General features: G+C 36.2%; 1 protein-coding gene across 1 annotated transcript in view; it reads right to left on the reverse strand.

The window, feature by feature from the left end:
- Nucleotides 1-251: 251 nt before the first annotated feature.
- Nucleotides 252-20558, reverse strand: part of LOC143026222 (uncharacterized) — a 109762-nt gene continuing 89455 nt past the window's right edge. Inside the window, exon 2 of the mRNA XM_076186241.1 lies at nucleotides 252-734. The gene's annotated coding sequence lies outside the window, so the exon portion shown is untranslated. The remainder of the gene's footprint in view (nucleotides 735-20558) is intronic.

The raw sequence follows: 20558 nt of genomic DNA on the forward strand, positions 1-20558 counted from the left end.
TGAAGCTAAGTAAAAAAACGAGACCAGAACAGAATCAGAAAAAGAGAAATTCTATCGGAGAGTAGTGAATATGAAAGTAAGGAAATTTGACATACATACATACATACATATACCAAGGCTTTTTCCCCCTTACAAGGGGGGTAGCCAAAAAGGAAAAGGCATAAAATCACTCCCACCCATTTCATCCCTGAATACACTCCACACCCCTCCACCCTCCCTCTTATCTTAGCACCTCCTGAATGACGGGTCAACCCTGCACCTTGTCCCCTGCCCTGGGTCAGAAGCAGTGTCGCAAGACACAGCACATCCACAGCAAGGCCGCTTCATTAAATCAGCGACCTCCCCTCTCCGTCCCCCCATTGCATGAAATGAGAGGACGGGGAGAAATCCCTTCGGGCTGCGTCAAATTTTGCTCACACATACTACCTCACCCCCCATCCACCCGCCCATTCCACCTCATGCAATCACAACATCATCCATATACAACCATTCTCCATTCACCCCTGTCTTCTGTCCTCTCCCATCCTTCCTCAACAGACATTCCCCTTTTCCCCAAAGCCCCCTTCACCCCATCCATCCACTTCATCCTAGGACGTCCCCTCATGTTCACTCCCTCCACATCTGCCTTCCATACCTCTTTTACTAGTCTTTCTTCACTCATTCTTTCCATGTGTCCAAACCATCCTAATATTCTTTCATCAACCCTATCTCCCAGCTCCTTTTCCACCCCTGTTCTCCTCCTCACCTCCTCATTTCTCACTCTAGCCTAGTAACCCCCATCATACTTCTCAGACACCTCATCTCAAACACATTCAAACTCCTTCTCTCTTCCTCTCTTATGTTCCATGTTTCTGCCCCATACAGTGCTGTTGGCACAATCACTCCTTCATACAGTCTCCTCTTAGCATCCATTCCCAAATGTCTATTCCTCATTACACTCTTTAATCCACCAAGGCATTTACTCGCTTCTCTCAATCTACATTCTACCTCCACTTTCACTCCACCTTTCCCTGCCACATTTGCACCCAAGTATCTAAAACTATCCACTTCCTCCAGTCGCTCTCCCTTAACGCTCACTTCCAGTCTACTGCCACTTTCACCCCTTGTACATCTCATCACCTTACTTTTACCCACATTTATCTTCATCTTTCTTCTATCACATACTCTCCCAAACTCTGCCACCAACTTCCTCAATCCCTCATCCGATCCTGCCACAAGCGCAGTGTCGTCCGCAAACAACAGCTGGCTCACCTCCCACTTTTCTCCATTTTCTTTAACCATCTCCAATCCCTGACCCACTACCCTTGCATTTACCTCTCGCACCACCTCATCCATGTATAAGTTGAACAGCCAGGTCGACATAACGCATCCTTGACGAAGTCCCACCTTTACCTCGAACCACTCACTCTCTCCATTTCCAATCCTGACACAAGCTCTACTATTCTCATAAAAACTCTTGACAGCTCCCAGAAGCTTTCCTCCTATCCCGTATATCTGCATAACCTCCCACAGTGCCTTCCTGTCTACCCTATCATAAGCCTTTTCCAGATCCATAAAAGCCCAAAAAACATCCTTCCCCTTTCCTATAGCTTTCTCACATATCTGGCTTACCACAAAGATCTGATCTACACAACCTCTACCTGTCCTAAATCCACACTGTTCCTCACCAATTACTCCTGTTCCTCTCCTAATCCTCTCAATCAAGATCCTCCTATAAGCCTTCCCAACTACACTCAACAAGCTAATCCCTCTGAAACTACTACATTCACACTTGTCCCCTTTTCCCTGGCAAAGTAGCATGCAGTTGATACTTTAGGGTCTATATGGGGCGCCCCTACGGACCAGAGCCACACATCATTTTGTCTATGATAGAGGAAAACTCTGTTCATAGAGAAATGATGACGCTTTTATACTACGACTGTCCCTCCGTTATGCTGTCCTCCAACCCCTTGTTGCTGTCCTGTCCTGTCTGAGTATTCCTTTTCTGTGATGGGGGAATTCCCTGTGTTGGGGGAAAAGAATACTGCCACCAAGTATTCCCACTTGGATCGTAAGAGGCGAGAAGAAAGGGACGGGGATTGGGACTAGGCATCCTTCTTGTAGCCCCACAGGGGAAATTCCTAAAAGAAAAAAAAAGAAGGCATAAGAGGGGCTGGAAATCCTCGGACCAGCACCCTAAGGTTTGGGTCTTTTAATGTGCGTGGATGTGGTACAGATGAGAGAAAAAGGGAAGAGATAGGTAGTATGTTTGTGAGAAGAAAGATGGATGTGTTGGCTTTGAGTGAAACTAAGTTGAAAGGGAAGGGTGAGTGTAAGTGGGAGGTTATCAGGAGTGAAGAGAAGGCGAGGGAGGGAAGGGGTGGCTATTCTAGTAAGTGAAGAGATAGGTAGACGTGTAGTGGAGTGGAAGGAGGTTTTCTCAAGGATAATGTGGATGAAGGTGAAACTGGGAAAGGAGATGTGGGTCTTTGTAAGTGGATATGGGCCTGGCAGTGAGAAGAATGTAGAAGCAAGGGAGGCCTTTTGGATAGATCTAAATGAGTACATAGAGGATTTGGGAAGAAATGTCAATGTGATAGTACTGGGAGACCTTAATGCTAGGGTGGGAAATGGTCCAATCGATGGAGTGGTTGGGAAATGTGGAGTTCCAGGAAAGAATCGTAGTGGAGAGTTGATGGTGGAAATGTGTCTAGAAAGAGAGCTGATGATAGCAAATACAGTGTTTCAGAAGAAAGTCAAGCATAAGTACACATGGGAGAGGGTGGTGGAGGGAAGGGTGGTAGATAGAGCGCTAATGGATTATGTAGTGGTAAATAGGACTATGATAGGAGGAGTTAAGGATGTACATGTGCTAAGGGGAGAGGGTGGGGGAATATCAGATCATTTTTTGGTGGAAGGTAAGTTGAAAGTGGAGGATATATGGAGGAAGAGGAAAGGGACAAAAGGTAGGGAGGTTCATAGAGTGAACTCTTTGAATGAGAAGGAAAAGGAGAAGGAGTACGGAAAGAAGCTGAAGGAGGAGTGGGAGGGAGTAAAGGGTAGAGTAGAGCTGGGTGTGGAGGAGGAATGGGGATGGTTCAAGGAGGGAGTCACAAAGTGTGCAAGGATGGTGTGTAGAACAAGAAGGACAGGGGGAAATAGAAGAAAGGGTAGTGAATGGTGGGATGAGGAAACAAAGAAGGTTGTAGAAGAGAAGAAGCGAGCTTTCACAGATTGGTTACAAAATAGGACGAGGGAGTCATATGAGAGGTACAAAGAAAAGAAAAGAGAAGTAAAGCAAAAGGTAAAGGTTGCAAAGAGGAGAGCAGATGTGAAATGGGGTAAGAGTTGGACAGAAAATTTTGAAAGTAATAAAAAGATGTTTTGGAAAGAATTAAGAGAGGAAGAGGAGGCGAATCAAGTAGAGAAGAAAAGGTAAAAGGTGCAGATGGAGAGATGATAATGGAAGAGAAGGCAGTAAGGGGAAGATGGGCAGAATATTTTAGGGAGTTGCTAAATGTGAAGGAGGATAGGGAAGGAAAGATTGCTGCAGTGGGAAGTGCGAAGAAAATGAGAGTGATGAATGAGGAGAATGGAGGAGAAATAAGGAAGGATGAGGTGAAGGCAGTTGTTAAGATGATGAGAGCAGGTAAGGCACCTGGTCTGGATGGATGCCATGCGGAATGTCTGAAAAAAGGAGGTACAGTGATGGTGGACTGGTTGGTGAGGTTATTTAATGTTTGTTTAAGAGAGGGTAGAGTGCCGGAGGACTGGAGAAAAACAAAAGGGAAAAAGAGAACACAATGGAAGTGGCAGAAAACTAAGAGTGTCTTACACAAATATAGATGGATTAATAACAGGATTGAATGAGCTGAATGATTATCTGAAGGAAAAAGAACCGGACATAATGGGAATTGTAGAAACAAAATTAAAAGGTCCACTACCACCCAACAGTGTAGGACATGATACATATAATTATTGGATTAGAAACAGAGACACAAAGCAAGGGGGTGGAGTTATGTTCCTGACTAAGAAGGATATAAACGTGAGGTGTGTCACATATGGAAAGAATACAGTAGAGATGATAATGATCGAAGTGGAAGACAGAGATAAGAAGAGCAGAAAGTTTGTGATAAATTATGTGCCTCCGAAAACAGCCTCGTGGGAAGAGAGTGAACATAAAAGTATGTTAGAGGACACAAAGATAACATTAAATAAGATATTGGAAGATGGAGGAAGAATAGTTATGATGGGCGACTTTAATTGCAAAGAAATCTGCTGGGAAGAGATGACAGTAAAGGGTGGAGACGGCTCATGGGGAAACGCTCTACTTGAGATGATTACTGACCATACAATGACACAGTGGATAGAGGAGAACACTAGGTATAGAAATGAAGGAGAACCATCGAGACTAGACCTAATAATTACATCTGAACCTAGAATAGTGGAAAAGACTGAATATAAAACACCAATAAGTAAAAAAGACCACATATTGATTGAACTGGAACTAAATGAGGAAAAATACACGAAAAGAAATGAACAATATAGAAAAGGAAGAATGATGTATGAAAAAACAAACTTTGATGAAATAAGAGAATTCTTTCAAAAAGAAAACTGGGAAGAAATATACAAAGAAGAAACAACAGTGGAAGAGAAATGGAACATTTTGACAAAAATTTATAAAAAAGGAGTGGAAATGTATGTCCCAAGACAAAAACAAGAAAAAGAATATGTAAAATGCTGGTACAACAAAAGTTGTAGGGAGTTAAAAGACAAAAGAGACAAAGCTTGGACCAGATGGAAAAAAGACAAAAGGCCTGAAAAATGGAAAATATATACTTGTTATAGAAATGAATATGTACAAACGTGCAGAGAGGAAAAGAGAAAATATGAAAAAGATGTCATAGAAAAATGTAAAGATCAACCAAAACTATTCTACAGATTTGTAAACAATAAACTGAAAAACAAACAAGATTTGGAGAAATTAAGACAAGGAGGAGTTGAATACACAGAGGAAATTGAAATGGCGGAAATTATGAACAAACATTTTAAATCAGTGTTTACAAGGGAGAACATACAACCTGAAGAGATCGAATGGAAAGAGAGTCCCCCTATGAAAGAAATAGAAGTAACAAAGAATGAAATATTGAAACACTTGAGTAATCTTGATGTCAGAAAATCGCATGGACCAGATGAAATAGCAAACTGGATTTTGAAAGAATGCAGAAATGAACTGGCAGACAAAATACATAGCATAATAAACAGCTCCTTGAAGGAAGGAAAAGTTCCAGAAGACTGGAAAAAAGCAAATATAGTACCTATATATAAAGGGGGAAATAAAGAAGACCCTAACAACTATAGACCAGTCTCTCTAACAAGTACAATAGCAAAAATTTGTGAAAGAATTGTCAAAAGTAGATGGGTAAAATATTTAGAAAAAAAAACAAAAACAAAAAACAACGTACTAAATCCAAGGCAATTTGGATTCAGACAAGGACGATCATGCGTCACTAATTTAATATGTTTCTATTCAAGGCTAATAGATATAATACAAGAAAGAGATGGATGGGCTGATTGTGCATTTCTAGACCTAAAAAAGCCTTTGACAAAGTACCACATAAGAAGTTGATTAAGAAATTAGAAACTGAAGGAGGAATACAGGGCAAACTGCTTAAATGGATGGAAGATTTTTTGCAAGAAAAAAAAAATGAGAGTAGTGATAAGAGACAAACACTCAAAATGGGATGAAGTAATAAGCGGTGTTTCACAAGGAACCGTTCTGGCCCCAATAATGTTTGCTATATATATTAATGATATGGATGAAGAAATTGAAAGTAATATGAGCTTCTTTGCAGATGATGCACTATTAAAAAAAGTGAACACGGAAGAAGATTGTGAGTCACTACAGAGTGATCTAAATAAAGTACAGGAATGGAGTAGGAAGTGGGAGATGGAGTTCAACACTAAAAAGTGTAGTATAATGGAATTTGGAAAAAGCAAAAAAAAGAATAACAGGAGCATATAAATTGGGAGAAGAAGGAATAAAAAAAGTAGAAAATGAGAAGGACCTGGGAGTCATTGTTATGAATAATATGTCACCTGAGAAACATATAAATAATATTTTAGCAATTACAGATAAGACCAGACCAATTAAGATTAAATTCAGGTCACAAACAACAGCAGAGAATATCTTAGCAAAAACAGGGAAACTAGCAGCAAGTGAACAATATAAAAAGGTATGGATAAAAAGAGAAATGAATAAAGAGGAAAGAGAGGAAGAAAAAATGAAAAGGCAAGAAGCTAAAAAAAAAAAAAAAAAAAACGAGAACAGAACGGAGTCAGAAAAAGAAGAATTCTATTGGAGAGTAGTGAATATGAAAATGAGGAAATGGACCATAACAGAGAAAAAAGAAAGAAAAAAATACAATGGAAATAACAGAAAGTTAAGAGTGTCCTACACAAATATAGATGGATTAATAACAGGACTGAATGAACTGAACGAGTATCTGAAGGAAAAAGAACCGGACATAATGGGAATTGTAGAGACAAAATTAAAAGGTCCACTACCACCCAACAGCATAGGACACAATGCATATAATTATTGGATTAGTAACAGAGAGATAAAACAAGGGGGTGGAGTTATGTTCCTGACTAAGAAGGATATAAACGTGAAGAGTGTCACATATGGAAAGAATAGAGTAGAGATGATTATGATAGAAGCTGAAGACAGAGATAAGAAGAGCAGAAAGTTTGTATTAAACTACGTGGCCCCAAAAACAGCCTCGTGGGAAGAGAGTGAACATAAAAGTATGTTAGAAGACACAAGAATAACATTAAACAAGATAATGGAAGATGGAGGAAGAATAGTTATGATGGGCGTCTTTAATTGCAAAGAAGTCTGCTGGGAAGAGATGACAGTAAAGGGTGGAGAAGACTCATGGGGAAATGTTCTACTCGAGATGATTATTGACCACACAATGACACAGTGGATTCAAGAGAACACTAGGTATAGAAATGAAGGAGATCCATCGAGACTAGACCTAATAATCACATCAGAACCTGAAATAGTGGAAAAGATAGAATACCAGGCACTAATAAGTAGAAGTGACCACATATTGATAGAACTAGAACTAAATGAGGAAAAATACATGAAAAGAAATGAACAATATAGAAAAGGAAGATTGATGTATGAATTTTTTTTTTTGATAAAATAAGAGAATTCTGTCAAAATGAAAACTAGGAAAGGATACACAAAGAAGATACAACAGTTGAAGAGAAATGGAATATTTTGAAGAAAAAAAAGAGTGGAAAAGTATGTCCCAAGACAAAAAAAAAAAAAAGAACATGTAAAGTGCTGGTACAACAAAAGTTGTAAGGAGTTAAAAGACAAAAGAGATAAAGCTTGGACCAAATAGAAGAAAAACAAAAGACCTGAAAAATGGAAAATATACACTAGTTATAGAAATGAATATGTACAAGTGTGCAGAGACGAAAAAAGAAAATATGAAAAAGATGTCATAGAAAAATGTAAAGATCAACCAAAACTATTTTACAGATTTGTAAACAACAAACTGAAAAACAAACAAGAATTAGAGAAATTACGACAAGGAGGAATTGAATACAACCTGGAGAGATCGAATGGGAAGAGAAAGTCCCCCCTATGGAAGAAATAGAAGTAACAAAGAACGAAATAATGAAACACTTGAGTAATCTTGATGTCAGAAAATCGCATGGACCAGATGAAATAGCAAACTGGATTTTGAAAGAATGCAGGAATGAACTGGCAGACAAAATACAAAGCATAATAAACAGTTCCTTGAAGGAAGGAAAAGTTCCAAAAGATTGGAAAAGAGCAAATATAGTACCTATATACAAAGGAGGAAATAAAGAGGACCCTACAAACTATAGACCAGTTTCTCTAACAAGTACAATAGCAAAAATCTGTGATAGAATGATCAAAAATAGATGGGTAAAGTATTTAGAAAACAACAACAACAACAACAACGTACTAAATCCAAGGGAATTTGGATTCAGACAAGGACGATCATGCGTCACCAATTTAATATGTTTCAATTCAAGGCTAATAGATATAATACAAAAAAGAGATGGATGGGCTGATTGTGCATTTCTAGACCTAAAAAAAGCTTTTGACAAAGTACCACATAAGAAGTTGATTAAGAAATTAGAAACTGAAGGAGGAATACAGGGCAAACTGCTTAAACGGATGGAAGAATTTTTGCAAGAAAGAAAAATGAGAGTAGTGATAAGAGACAAACACTCTAACTGGGATGAAGTAATGAGTGGTGTTCCACAAGGAGCAGTTTTGCCCCCAATAATGTTTGCTATATATATTAATGATATGGATGAAGAAATTGAAAGTTACATGAGCTTCTTTGCAGATATCGCAAAACTCTTAAAAAAAGAGAACACGGAAGAAGATTGTGATTCACTACAGAGTGATCTCAATAAAGTATGGGAATGGAGTAGGAAGTGGGAGATGGAGTTCAATACCAAAAAGTGTAGTATAATGGAATTTGGAAAAAGCAAAAAAAGAATAACAGGAGCATATAAATTGGGAGAAGAAGGAATAAAAAAAGTAGAAAATGAGAAGGACCTGGGAGTCATTATTATGAATAATATGTCACCTGAGAAACATATAAATATGATTTTTGGAGAAACTTATAATATAATAAGAACAATCAAAGTGGCATTTACATACCTGGATGAAGAAATGGTGAAGAAAATATTAACCACTTTGATAAGACCAAGCAACGATGTGGTCACCAAGTGCAAAAAAATGTATAACAAAACTTGAAAGAATACAAAAAGCAATTACAAAATTGGCACCAACACTCTCAAAACTATCATATGAAGAGAGACTTGCAAAACTTGAACTACAGACATTAGAGCAAAGAAGAGAGGAGATTTGATAACTATAGAATCATGAAAGGCATAGAAACTATTCTTCCTCCTTCTTCCATTTTCTTATTTAGTAATATCCTTGTGTCTTCTAACATCACAATCATCTCCACTGTATTCTTTCCATATGTAACATTCCTCACATTTATATCCTTCTTAGTCAGGAACATAACTCCACCCCCTTGTTTTACTTCTCTATTTCTAATCCAATAATCATATGCACCATGTCCTACACTGTTGGGTGGTAGTGGACCTTTCAATTTTGTCTCTACAATTCACATTATGTCCGGTTCTTTTTCCTTCAGGTAATCATTCAGTCCATTCAAGCCTGTTAGCAAGCCATCTATATTTGTGTAAGACACTTTTAATTTGTCTGTTACCTCCATCCTGTTTTGTGTTTGCCTTGTGTTTTTCTCTGCTATGAACCATTTCCTCACTTTCATATCCACTACACTCCAATAGAATTTCTCTTTGTCTGACTCTGTTCTGGTCTCGTTTTCCCCTATCTTCTATTCCTTTTGTTTTCTCTTCCTCTCTTTCCTCTTTACTCATCTCTCTTTTTATCCGTACCTGTTTATAGAGATCACTTTTTGCTATTTTCCCTGTTTTTAATAAGATGTTCTCTGCTGTCGTTTGTGACCTGAATTTAATCTTAATTGGTCTGGTCTTATCTATAATGTAATTTTCTAGTCTATGCATTTCTTCAATTTCTTTCCATGCTTCTTGTTCATCTTCTCGAACTACTTTTGATATCTTATTTATTTTTACCTTCTCCTCCTTTACTCCTGTAGTCCTATTTGGATTATGCTTCTCTTCCATCCCTAATATAATTATACATTGCTTTTTACTGCTAAGTCTCTTACTATGTTCTCCTTCTCTCTCATCACTTCATCACTTTAATAAATGTGTCCTTAGTTTGTTCTTTCATCTATTGTTTGACTATATCTCTAAATTTAATTTTGTTCTCTTGGACTTTTCTCCAACCCTGTACCTCTTTTGCTATGAACTTTTTTTCTCTCTTTATTCTTCTTTTTTAATTCCTCATTCTCATCCTTTACTTCTTTTAACTGTCTTTTTAATTCTTCCATTTCTTTATTTAGGTTTTGACTCTCCTTCTTTAGTTCAGCCAGTTTATCTACTCATCGTGTAACTAGTGTTAATTGGTTAAACCTAATCTCCAATGCTTCGTTCATTTTTGTTAGTTTCTCCTCTAGATTTACTAGTCGGGGGAGGTTGTCATGTCCTCCATCATTGAATCCGTAAAAGCAGTTATCTTCTCTTTCCATTGAGCTGCTATTATCTATATTTCTGCTCTTGATACATCTGCTCTCCTGTTGTATCTCGTCTGTGTGTTCTGTACACCTTTTGTTGACACCACTTCTGACGTCCGAGGCCCGCTCGTCCCCTTCCACATTTCCTTCCATTTTTCTCAATAATGCATCCCTTTCTCATTTTTCTTCACCTTCCCACTACACCACGAGCTTTCCCCCTTCCCTGCTAATACAACACAGGTACTCCCTCGTCGCTGTAATCCATGAAAATTGTGTTTCTTTCCGGAGTTTCAATCTTCGCTGTTAGTCCGACGTGTATTTACCTAGTTTACCTAGTTGTATTTTACGGGAAGGGGAGCTATGATTGTGCTGTCCCGTCTTCATATCTCATTTTATCTAAACTATTTTTAGATTCATGTATTGTTTTTGCACACACCACTTTCTCATCTAACTTGTTCCAACTGTCTATTGCTCTGTGAGGAAAGCTGTTCTTTTTAAAATCTCTTCTATAGCTGTCTTTTTTTATTTTCTTTCCGTGTCCTCTTGTATTTCTGTCATCCCATTTTATCAGATTTTCTCTATCAGTAATTTCTATGCCTTTCATGATTCTGTAAATAGCTATCAAATCTCCTCTCTCTCTTCTTTGCTCTAGTGTCTGTAGTTTAAGTTTTTGTAGTCTCTCTTCATATGATAGTTTTGAGAGTGTTGGTGCCAGTTTTGTAATTGCTCTTTGTATTCTTTCAAGTTTTTTTATACATTTTTTTGTACTTGGTGACCATATCGTTGCTGCATATTCCAATCTTGGTCTTATCAGGGTGATTAGGATTTTCCTCACCATTTCTTCATCCAGGTATGTAAATGCCACTTTGATTGTTCTTATTAAATTATAAGTTTCTCCAAAAATCTTATTTATATGTTTCTCAGGTGACATATTATTCATAACAATGACTCCCAGGTCCTTCTCATTTTCTACTTTTTTTATTCCTTCTTCTCCCAAATTATATGATCCTGTTATTCTGTTTTTGCTTTTTCCAAATTCCATTATACTACACTTTTTTGTATTGAACTCCATCTGCCACTTCCTACTCCATTCCTGTACTTTATTTAGATCTCTCTGTAGTGATTCACAATCTTCTTCAGTTTTCACTCTTTTCAGTAAGTTTGCATCATCTGCAAAGAAGCTCATATAGCTTTCAATTCCTTCATCCATATCATTAATATATATAGCAAACATTATTGGGGCCAGAACTGTTCCCTGCGGGACACCGCTTATTACTTCATTCCATTTTGAGTGCTGATCTCTTATCACTACTCTCATTTTTCTTTCTTGCAAAAAGTCTTCCATCCAATTTAGCAATTTACCTTGTATTCCTCCTTCATATTCTAATTTCTTAAGCAACTTCTTATGTGGTACTTTGTCAAAAGCTTTTTTTAGGTCTAGAAATGCACAATCAGCCCATCCATCTCTTTCTTGTATTATATCTATTAGCCTTGAATAGAAACATATTAAATTGGTGACGCATGATCGTCCTTGTCTGAATCCAAATTGCCTTGGATTTAGTACGTTGTTTTTTTCCAAGTATTTTACCCATCTACTTTTGATAATTCTTTCACATATTTTTGCTATTGTACTTGTTAGAGAGACTGGTCTATAGTTGGTAGGTTCTTCTTTATTTCCTCCTTTATATATAGGTACTATATTTGCTTTTTTCCAATCTTCTGGAACTTTTCCTTCTTTTAAGGAACTGCTTATTATGCTATGTATTTTGTCTGCCAGTTCATTCCTGCATTCTTTCAGAATCCAGTTTGCTATTTCATCTGGCCCATGCGATTTTCTGACATCAAAATTACCCAAGTGTGTCAATATTTCATTCTTTGTTACTTCTATTTCTTCCATAGGGGGGACTTTTTCCTTCCACTCAATCTCTTCAGGTTGTATATTTTCCCTTGTAAACACTGATTTAAAATGTTTGTTCATAATTTCTGCCATTTCCATTTCCTCAGTGTATTCAACTCCTCCTTGTCTTAATTTCTCTAAGTCTTGTTTGTTTTTCAGTTTATTGTTTACAAATCTGTAGAATAGTTTTGGTTGATCTTTACACTTTTCTATAACATCTTTTTCATATTTTCTTTTTTCCTCTCTGCACTTTTGTACATATTCATTTCTATAACCAGTATATATTTTCCATTTTTCAGGTCTTCTGTCTTTTTTCCATCTGTTCCAGGCTTTGTCTCTTTTGTCCTTTAACTCCCTACAACTTTTGTTGTACCAGCATTTTACATATTCTTTTTCTTGTTTTTGTCTTGGGACATACTTTTCCACTCCTTTTTTGTAAATTTTTGTCAAAATATTCCATTTCTCTTCCACTGTTGTTTCTTCTTTGTATATTTCTTCCCAGTTTTCTTGTTGGAAGAATTCTCTTATTTTATCAAAGTTTGTTTTTTCATACATCATTCTTCCTTTTCTATATTGTTCATTTCTTTTGATATATTTTTCTTCATTAAGTTCCAGTTCAATCAAAATGTGGTCACTTTTACCTATTGGTGTTTTATATTCAATCTTGTCCACTATTCTAGGTTCAGATGTAATTATTAAGTCTAGCCTCGATGGTTCTTCTTCATTTCTATACCTAGTGTTCTCTTGTATCCATTGTGTCATTGAATGGTCAGTAATCATCTCAAGTAGAGCATTTCCCCATGAGTCATCACCACTCTTTACTGTCATTTCTTCCCAGCAGATTTCTTTGCAATTAAAGTCGCCCATCATAACTATTCTTCCTCCGTCTTCCATTATTTTAGTTAATGCTATCTTTGTGTCCTCTAACATACTTTTATGTTCACTCTCCTCCCATGAGGCTGTTTTCGGAGGCACATAATTGATCACAAATTTTCTGCTCTTCTTATCTCGGTCTTCCACTTCTATCATAATCATCTCTACTGTATTCTTTCCATATATGACACCTTTCACGTTTATATCCTTCTTAGTCAGGAACATAACTCCACCCCCTTGTTTTTTCTCTCTGTTTCTAATCCAATAATTGTATGTATCATGTCCTACACTGTTGGGTGGTAGTGGGCCTTTTAATTTTGTTTCTACAATTCCCATTATGTCCGGTTCTTTTTCTTTCAAATAATCATTCAGTTCATTCAATCCTGTTATCAATCCATCTATATTTGTGTAAGACACTCTTAGTTTTCTGCCACTTCCATTGTAGTCTCTGTTTCCCTTATGTTTTTCTTTAGTATGTCGAACTGCTTTATTTTCATGTTCACTACTCTCCAATAGAATCTCTCTTTCTCTGACTCCGTTCTTTCCTCGTTTTTTGCCTTAGCTTCAATTCTTTTCTGCTTTTCTGCCTCTCTTTCCTCCTTATTCATTTCTCTTTTTATCCATACCTTTTTATATTGATCATTTGTTGCTAGTTTCCCTGTCTTGGATAGAATTTTCTCTGCTGTTGTTTGTGACCTGAATTTAATCTTAATTGGTCTGGTCTTATCTGTACTATATTTTCCGAGTCTGAATTTTTCCTCAATTTCCTTTATAATTTCTGGTTCATCTTCCTGGACTAATTTTAATAAACTGCTTACTCTTTCATTTTCCTCCTTGATTCTTGCGGTTCTATCTGGGTTATGTTTCTCTTCCATTCCTAATATAATTATACATTTCTTTTTGTCAGCTAATTCTCTTACTATATTCTCCTTCTGTCTCATCACTTTAATAACTGAGTCTTCATTATGTTCTTTCAATTGCTGTTTGACTATGTCAGTGAATGAAACCTTATTCCCTTCTTGAGTTATTCTCCAATTTTTAGCTTCTGTAGCTATTTTCTCTCTGTTTTCATTACTATTCTTCTTCAATTTCTCATTCTCCTCCTTTACATTTCCTAACTGTCTTTTTAGGTCCTCTATTTCTTCAGTTAAGTTTCTGTTAGCCTTCTCTAGTTGTTCCAACCTTTCAATTCTTTGGAAAATGGAGTCTACGTTACCTAACTTACGCTCCAAGTCCTCGATCACCTTATCAACTCTCTCCTCTAGTCTTATCAGTCGGGGGGGGGGGGTTGTGTCCCCCCCACCCTCTTTAAATCCCTGGAACATATTCTCGTCACTTTCTTCTGTATTGCTCCTCTCTATACTTCTAATCTTTACATTTTTATTAGACATGTCATCCTCACTCAGTCGTTTGTTTACCTTCCGCTTGTCTGGCTGGGCCAAGTCTACTCCCTCCTCATTTCCTTCCATTTCCCTCAGTAATCCCTCCCCTTTTCCTCTTTCCCTACTTTCCCACTACTCCACGAGCAATTTCCCCCCCACCCTGCAAAAACACTAGGCACTTCTCTTTGCGTTGGGATCCACAGACTTCAGTTTTCTTCAGAACGTCATCCAAGCCGTCCATTCGCTGAAGTGTGTGTGTGTGTGTATTTACCTAGTTGTATTTGCCTAGTTGTATTTTACTGGAAGGGGAGCTATGCTCGTGGGATCCCGTCTTCATATCTCGTTTTATCTAGACTGTTTTTAAATTCGTGTATCATTTTTGCACACACCACATTTTCATCTTGTTCCAAACATCTATTTTCTTGTGGGGAAAGCTGTTCTTTCTCAGTTCTCATCTATAATTATTTTTTTTTCTTTCCGTGTCCTCTTGTATCTCTACTAACCCATTTTATTAGGTCTTCTCTATCAATAGTTTCTATGCCTTTCATGATTCTTTAAATAGTGATCAAGTCTCCTCTCTCTCTTCTTTGCTCTAATGTCTGTAGCTCAAGTTTTGCTAGTCTCTCCTCATATGATAGTTCTGAGAGCGTTGGTGCCAATTTCGTAATTGCGCTGTGTATTCTTTCAAGATTTGTTATACATTTGTTGTACTTGGTGACCACGTCGTCGCTGCATACTCCAATCTTGGTCTTATCAAATTGACTAGTATTTTCTTCACCATTTCTTCGTCCAGGTATGTAAATGCCACTTTGATTGTTCTTATCAAATTATAAGTTTCTCCAAAATTTTTGTTTATATGTTTCTCAGGGGACATATTATTTATGATAATGACTCCCAGGTCCTTCTCATTTTCTACTTTTTTTTTTTTTTTAATTTTTCCTCTCTCAATTTATATGATCCCACTATTTTTTTCTTCCTAATTCCTTTATACTACACTTCTTAATATTGAATTCCATCTCCCACTTCCTAATCCATTCCCATACTCTATTGGGATCACTATACAGCGACTCTCAATCTTCTTCAGTGTTCACTTTTTTCAACAGTTTTGCATCATCCGCAAAGAAGCTTATATAACTTTCAATTCCTTTATCCATATCATTAATTTATATAGCAAACGTTATTGGGGCCAGTACTGTTCCTTGTGGAACTCCACTAATCACCTCATCCCACTTGGAATGTTTGTCTATCACCACTCTCATTTTTCTTTCATACAAGAAGTCTTTCATCCACTTCAGCAGTTTGCCTTGTATTCCTCCTGCAGTTTCTAATTTCTCAAGCAATTTCTTATGTGGCACCTTATCAAAAGCTTTTTTCAGGTCTAGAAATGCACATCAGTCCATCTGTCTCTTTCTTGTATTACATCTATTAGCCTTGAATAGAAACACATCAAGTTTGTGACACATGATCTTCCTTGTCTACATCCAAATTGCCTTGGATTTAGTACATTTTTTTCCAAATGCCTTACTCATCTAATTTTGATAATTGTTTCACAAATTTTAGCTATCGTACTTGTAAGAGAGACCGGTCTATAGTTAGTAGGGTCTTCCTTGTTTTCCCCTTTTCAGACATCGAGATTACTCAAGTGATTCATTATTTCTTTCCTTGTTACTTCTATTTCTTTCATAGGGGGGACTTTCTCCTCACACGCGACATCTCTCAGTTGTATGTTCTCCCTCGTAAACACTAATTTAAAATGCTTGTTCATAATTTCTGCCATTTCTACTTCCTCTGTGTATTCAACTCCTCCTTGTCGTAGTTTCACTAATTCTTGTTTGTTTTTCAGTTTGTTGTTTACAATTCTATATAATAGTTTTGGTTGATCTTAAAATTTTTCTATGATATCCTATTCGTGTTTTCTCTTTTTTTTTCTCTGCGCACTTGTACATATTGATTTCTATAACAAGTATATATTTTCCATTTTCAGGTTTTTTGTCTTCCATTTTATCCAAGCTTTATCCCTTTTGTCTTTTAACTCTCTACATCTTTTGTTGTACTAACACTTTACATATCGATTTTTTTGTTTTTGTCTTGGAACATACTTTTCCACTCCTTTATAATTTTTGTCAAAATATTCAATTTCTCTTATACTGTTGGTTCCTCCTTATGTATCCTTTCCCAGTCTGTAAAAAAAAAAAAAAAAAAAAAAAAAAAAAAATTATCAACTTTTTTTCCATACATCAATCTTCCCTTCTATATTGTTCGTTTTTCCATGTATTTTTCCTCATTTAGTTCCAGTTGAACTAATATGTGGTCACTTTTATTTATTGGTGTGTTATGTTCAATCTTGTCCACTATTTCAGGTTCTGATGTGATTATTAGGTCCAGTCTCGATGGTTCTTCCTCATTTCTATACCTAGTATTCTCTTGTGTCCATTGTGTCATTGTATGTTCTATATTCATATCAAGTAGTACATTTCCCCATAGGTCGTCTCCACCCTTCACTGTCATCTCTTACCAGGAGATTTCTTTACAATTAAAGTCACCCATTATAACTATTTTTCCTCCATCTTCCAATAACTTATTAAATGTTATCCTTGAGTCTTCTAACATATTTTTGTGTTCTCTCTCTTCCCACGAAGCCATTTTAGGAGGCACATAATTTACCACAAACAAAGGATTACAAAGGATTACAAAGGCAAAGCATGCCGACAGGAGACCTTTTGATCCATATCTAGGTCGGATGCAAAAAAAAAAGAAAAAAAAAATTAAAACTATAACAATGTAAATAACAATTAAAATACATAAATAAATGCATTGGTATAGTTGAATAACAAACAAACAGGTAAATAGTAAATGATAATAAATTGACATATAACTAATAATAAATGAAAATCAGACAGACAAATTATAACAAAACAAAAACAAATAATATAACATAAATTATAATAATTACAGCATCTTACTTAGGTATTTATCTAAATGATTCTTAAAGCTTCGAACTGAACTACATTGCACTATCTGTGCAGGAAGTTTATTCCATTCATTAACTACACGGTTGGCAAAGTTGTTTCTACCTACTTCCAAATTGAATCTATTTCCGGACAGTTTGAGTCCATTGTTTCTTGTCTGATTCTCATTCAATGTGAAAATTTGGTCACTTTTGATGTTGTCAATTCCCTTTAAAATCTTAAAGACCTGTATCAAGTCACCTCTGAGTCTACGCTTTTTTAGGGAAAACAGATTCATGTGCTTAAGTCGATTTTCGTATGATTTATTTTTGATATTTGGAATCAGTTTTGTGGCTCGCCGTTGTACTTTTTCCAGTCTGTCAATGTCTTTAATGAGATTCGGTGACCATACGGAAACAGCATATTCCAAATGTGGACGAACTAACGATTTATATAGCTTGTTAATGAGTGATGGACTTTTGAAATCAAAAGATCGCGCAATCAATCCCAGAATCTTATTTGCTTTCTCAGAGGCTGAAATACACTGCTTGGATGATTTGAGGTCGTTATTGATAATTACGCCGAGATCTTTTTCACTATCCACTTTTGTTAACGAATTTCCAAATAACTTGTAATCGTACTTGCTGTTATTTTTACCTATGTGCATTACCTTGCATTTACTTGTGTTAAATTTCATTAGCCACTTTTCAGACCATTGCTGTAATTGATCTAAATCTTCTTGAATATCTAATTGGTTTGAGTGATCATTTGCCACTCCGCACAGTTTTGTATCATCAGCAAATTTGGAAACAGTAGATTTTAGTCCATGGTCTATATCATTTATATATACTATGAATAGAAGTGGCCCAAGAACGGAACCCTGAGGAACTCCACTTGCAACACTTTTCCATCCAGAGGTTTTTCCATTTAAAACAACTCTCTGTTTTCGACCTTTCAACCAATTACTAGTCCAACCTAATAGGCTACCACTTATTCCATGCAAAGCTAATTTAGTAAGTAGTCTTTCGTGTGGGACGGTATCAAAAGCTTTTGCAAAGTCTAGATATACTAAATCTATATTGTTTCTTTTGTCAAACTTTCTGCTCTTCTTGTCCCTCTCCTTTATTTCCATCATAATCATCTTCTATATTCTTTCCATATGTAATATTCCTCATATTTATATCCTTAGTCAGGAACATAACTCCACCCCCTTGTTTTACTTCTCTGTTTCTAATCCAATAATTATATGCACCATGTCAAACACTGTTGGGTGGTAGTGGACCTTTTAATTTTGTTTCTACAATTCCCATTATGTCCGGTTCTTTTTCCTTCAGATAATCATTCAGTTGATTCAAGCTTGTTATTAATCCATCTATATTTGTGTAAGACACTTTTAATTTGTCTGTTACCTCCATCTTGTTATTTGTTTCCCTTCCGTTTTCTCTGCTATGAACTATTTCCTTACTTTCATATCCACTACACTCCAATAGAATTTCTCTTTGATTGTTCTGTTCTAGGTTTTTCCCTTAGCTCATATTCTTTTTGTTTTCTCTTCCTCTCTTTCCTCTTTATTCATGTCTCTTTTTATCCATACCTGTTTGTACTGATCACCTTTTGCTAGTTTCTCTGTTTTTGATAAGATATTCTCTGCTGTCGTTGGTGATCTGAATGTAACCTTAATTAGTCTAGTCTGGTCTGGTCTTGTCTACACTGTATTTCACCACTATATATTTCTTCAATTTCTTTCCCTATTTCCTGTTCACCTTCTTGAACTATTTTCAATATCTTGCTTACTTTTTCTTTCTCTTCCTTTACTCCTGTAGTCCTATTTGGATCATGTTTCTCTTCCATTCCTTATATAATTATACATTTCTCTTACTGCTAAGTCTCTTACTAAGTTCTCCTTCTCTCTCTTGACTTTAATAACTGTGTCCATAGTTTGTTCTTTCATCCGTTGTTTCACTATATCTCTAAATTCAATTTTGTTATTCTCTTTGACTTTTTTTCAACCATTTACATCTTTTTGTATAGATTCTTTATTTTCTTTATTATTCCTCTTTAATTCCTCATTCTCATCCTTTACTTCTTATAACAGTCTTTTTAATTCTTCTATTTCTTTAGTTAGGTTTTGATTCTTCTTCTTTAGTTCTTCCAATTATCAACTCTTTGAGTATTTAGTGCTAATTGGCTAAACCTAACCTCCCATGCTTCGTTCATTTTCGTTATTTTCTCCTCTAGACTGTATGGTGAGGTTGTCATTTTCTCCATCATTAAATCCATAGAAGTAATTATCTCCTCTTTTCATTGAGCTGCTATTATCTATATTTCTACTTTTAATACCTCAGCTCACCCGTTCGACCTCGTCTGTGTCATCTGCACACCTTTTGTTGACATCCCTTCTGACGTCCGGGGGTCGTTCGTCCCCATCCTCATTTTCTTCCATTTTCCTCAATAATGCCTCCCCTACTGAAAAGAAAACAACCAGAGCAGAGCTTTTATATATTACATCGTCAGTGCAGAAATACATAGAGTATAAACAAGCATAATATCAGAGCTGGATCTAGTCCATTATTCTGTTAATCGTTAATTAACAGTTATTTTTTTCATTAACGGATTAATTTTTAAGTTAAGTATGAAAATAATTAACGGACTAATTAATTTGTGTTAAATTGGGAACCTCTGGATGGTTTAGAATACTTAGCGACAATAGTGCCGGATGATGGACTAGAACTTCTTGGATACTTCGGTGCGACGTATGTACACTAAACGGATCTTATCGAAGAGTGCGTGCACCTGATGGATTAAGACTGAAGCAGTGTGGAATGTTCATAATGCCACTTTAAGTGATGGTGTTCGTACAGATAATACTTGAGAATCATGGAATCATAAGTATTTCCATTCAATTGGAATAATTTCAGTAGAAAAATGCAGCTTGCCTGCAATAATTCAGCAAAATTATATTGGGCAGCGGTCTGCAAAGAGAACCCGTAAGAAGTATCACGATCTCTAGTTGCGTTTTAAAATTTGTGTTTGGATTATAACAATAATCGTAAAGACATTCGTGAATTCCTCCGGGGAATCGGATATAATATGCGAATACTTTAGTAAAAAAAACTGTGCTATTGAATACTAGAATATTGAAGGCTAAATTCTGGAATACATACATAGGGTGCTCCATTCGTACATACGTATTGAAAATGAACTGTTATAAAATAATTGTAATTTGAAAAGATGGTAACATATTTTTCGTATTCATTTGTTGAAAGTGTGATGTAAATTTTAAGATTCT

Source organism: Oratosquilla oratoria, chromosome 6, assembly GCF_046742065.1.
Source record: "Oratosquilla oratoria isolate Oo_2021 chromosome 6, ASM4674206v1, whole genome shotgun sequence".
In the NCBI taxonomy this organism is placed as follows: domain Eukaryota; kingdom Metazoa; phylum Arthropoda; class Malacostraca; order Stomatopoda; family Squillidae; genus Oratosquilla; species Oratosquilla oratoria.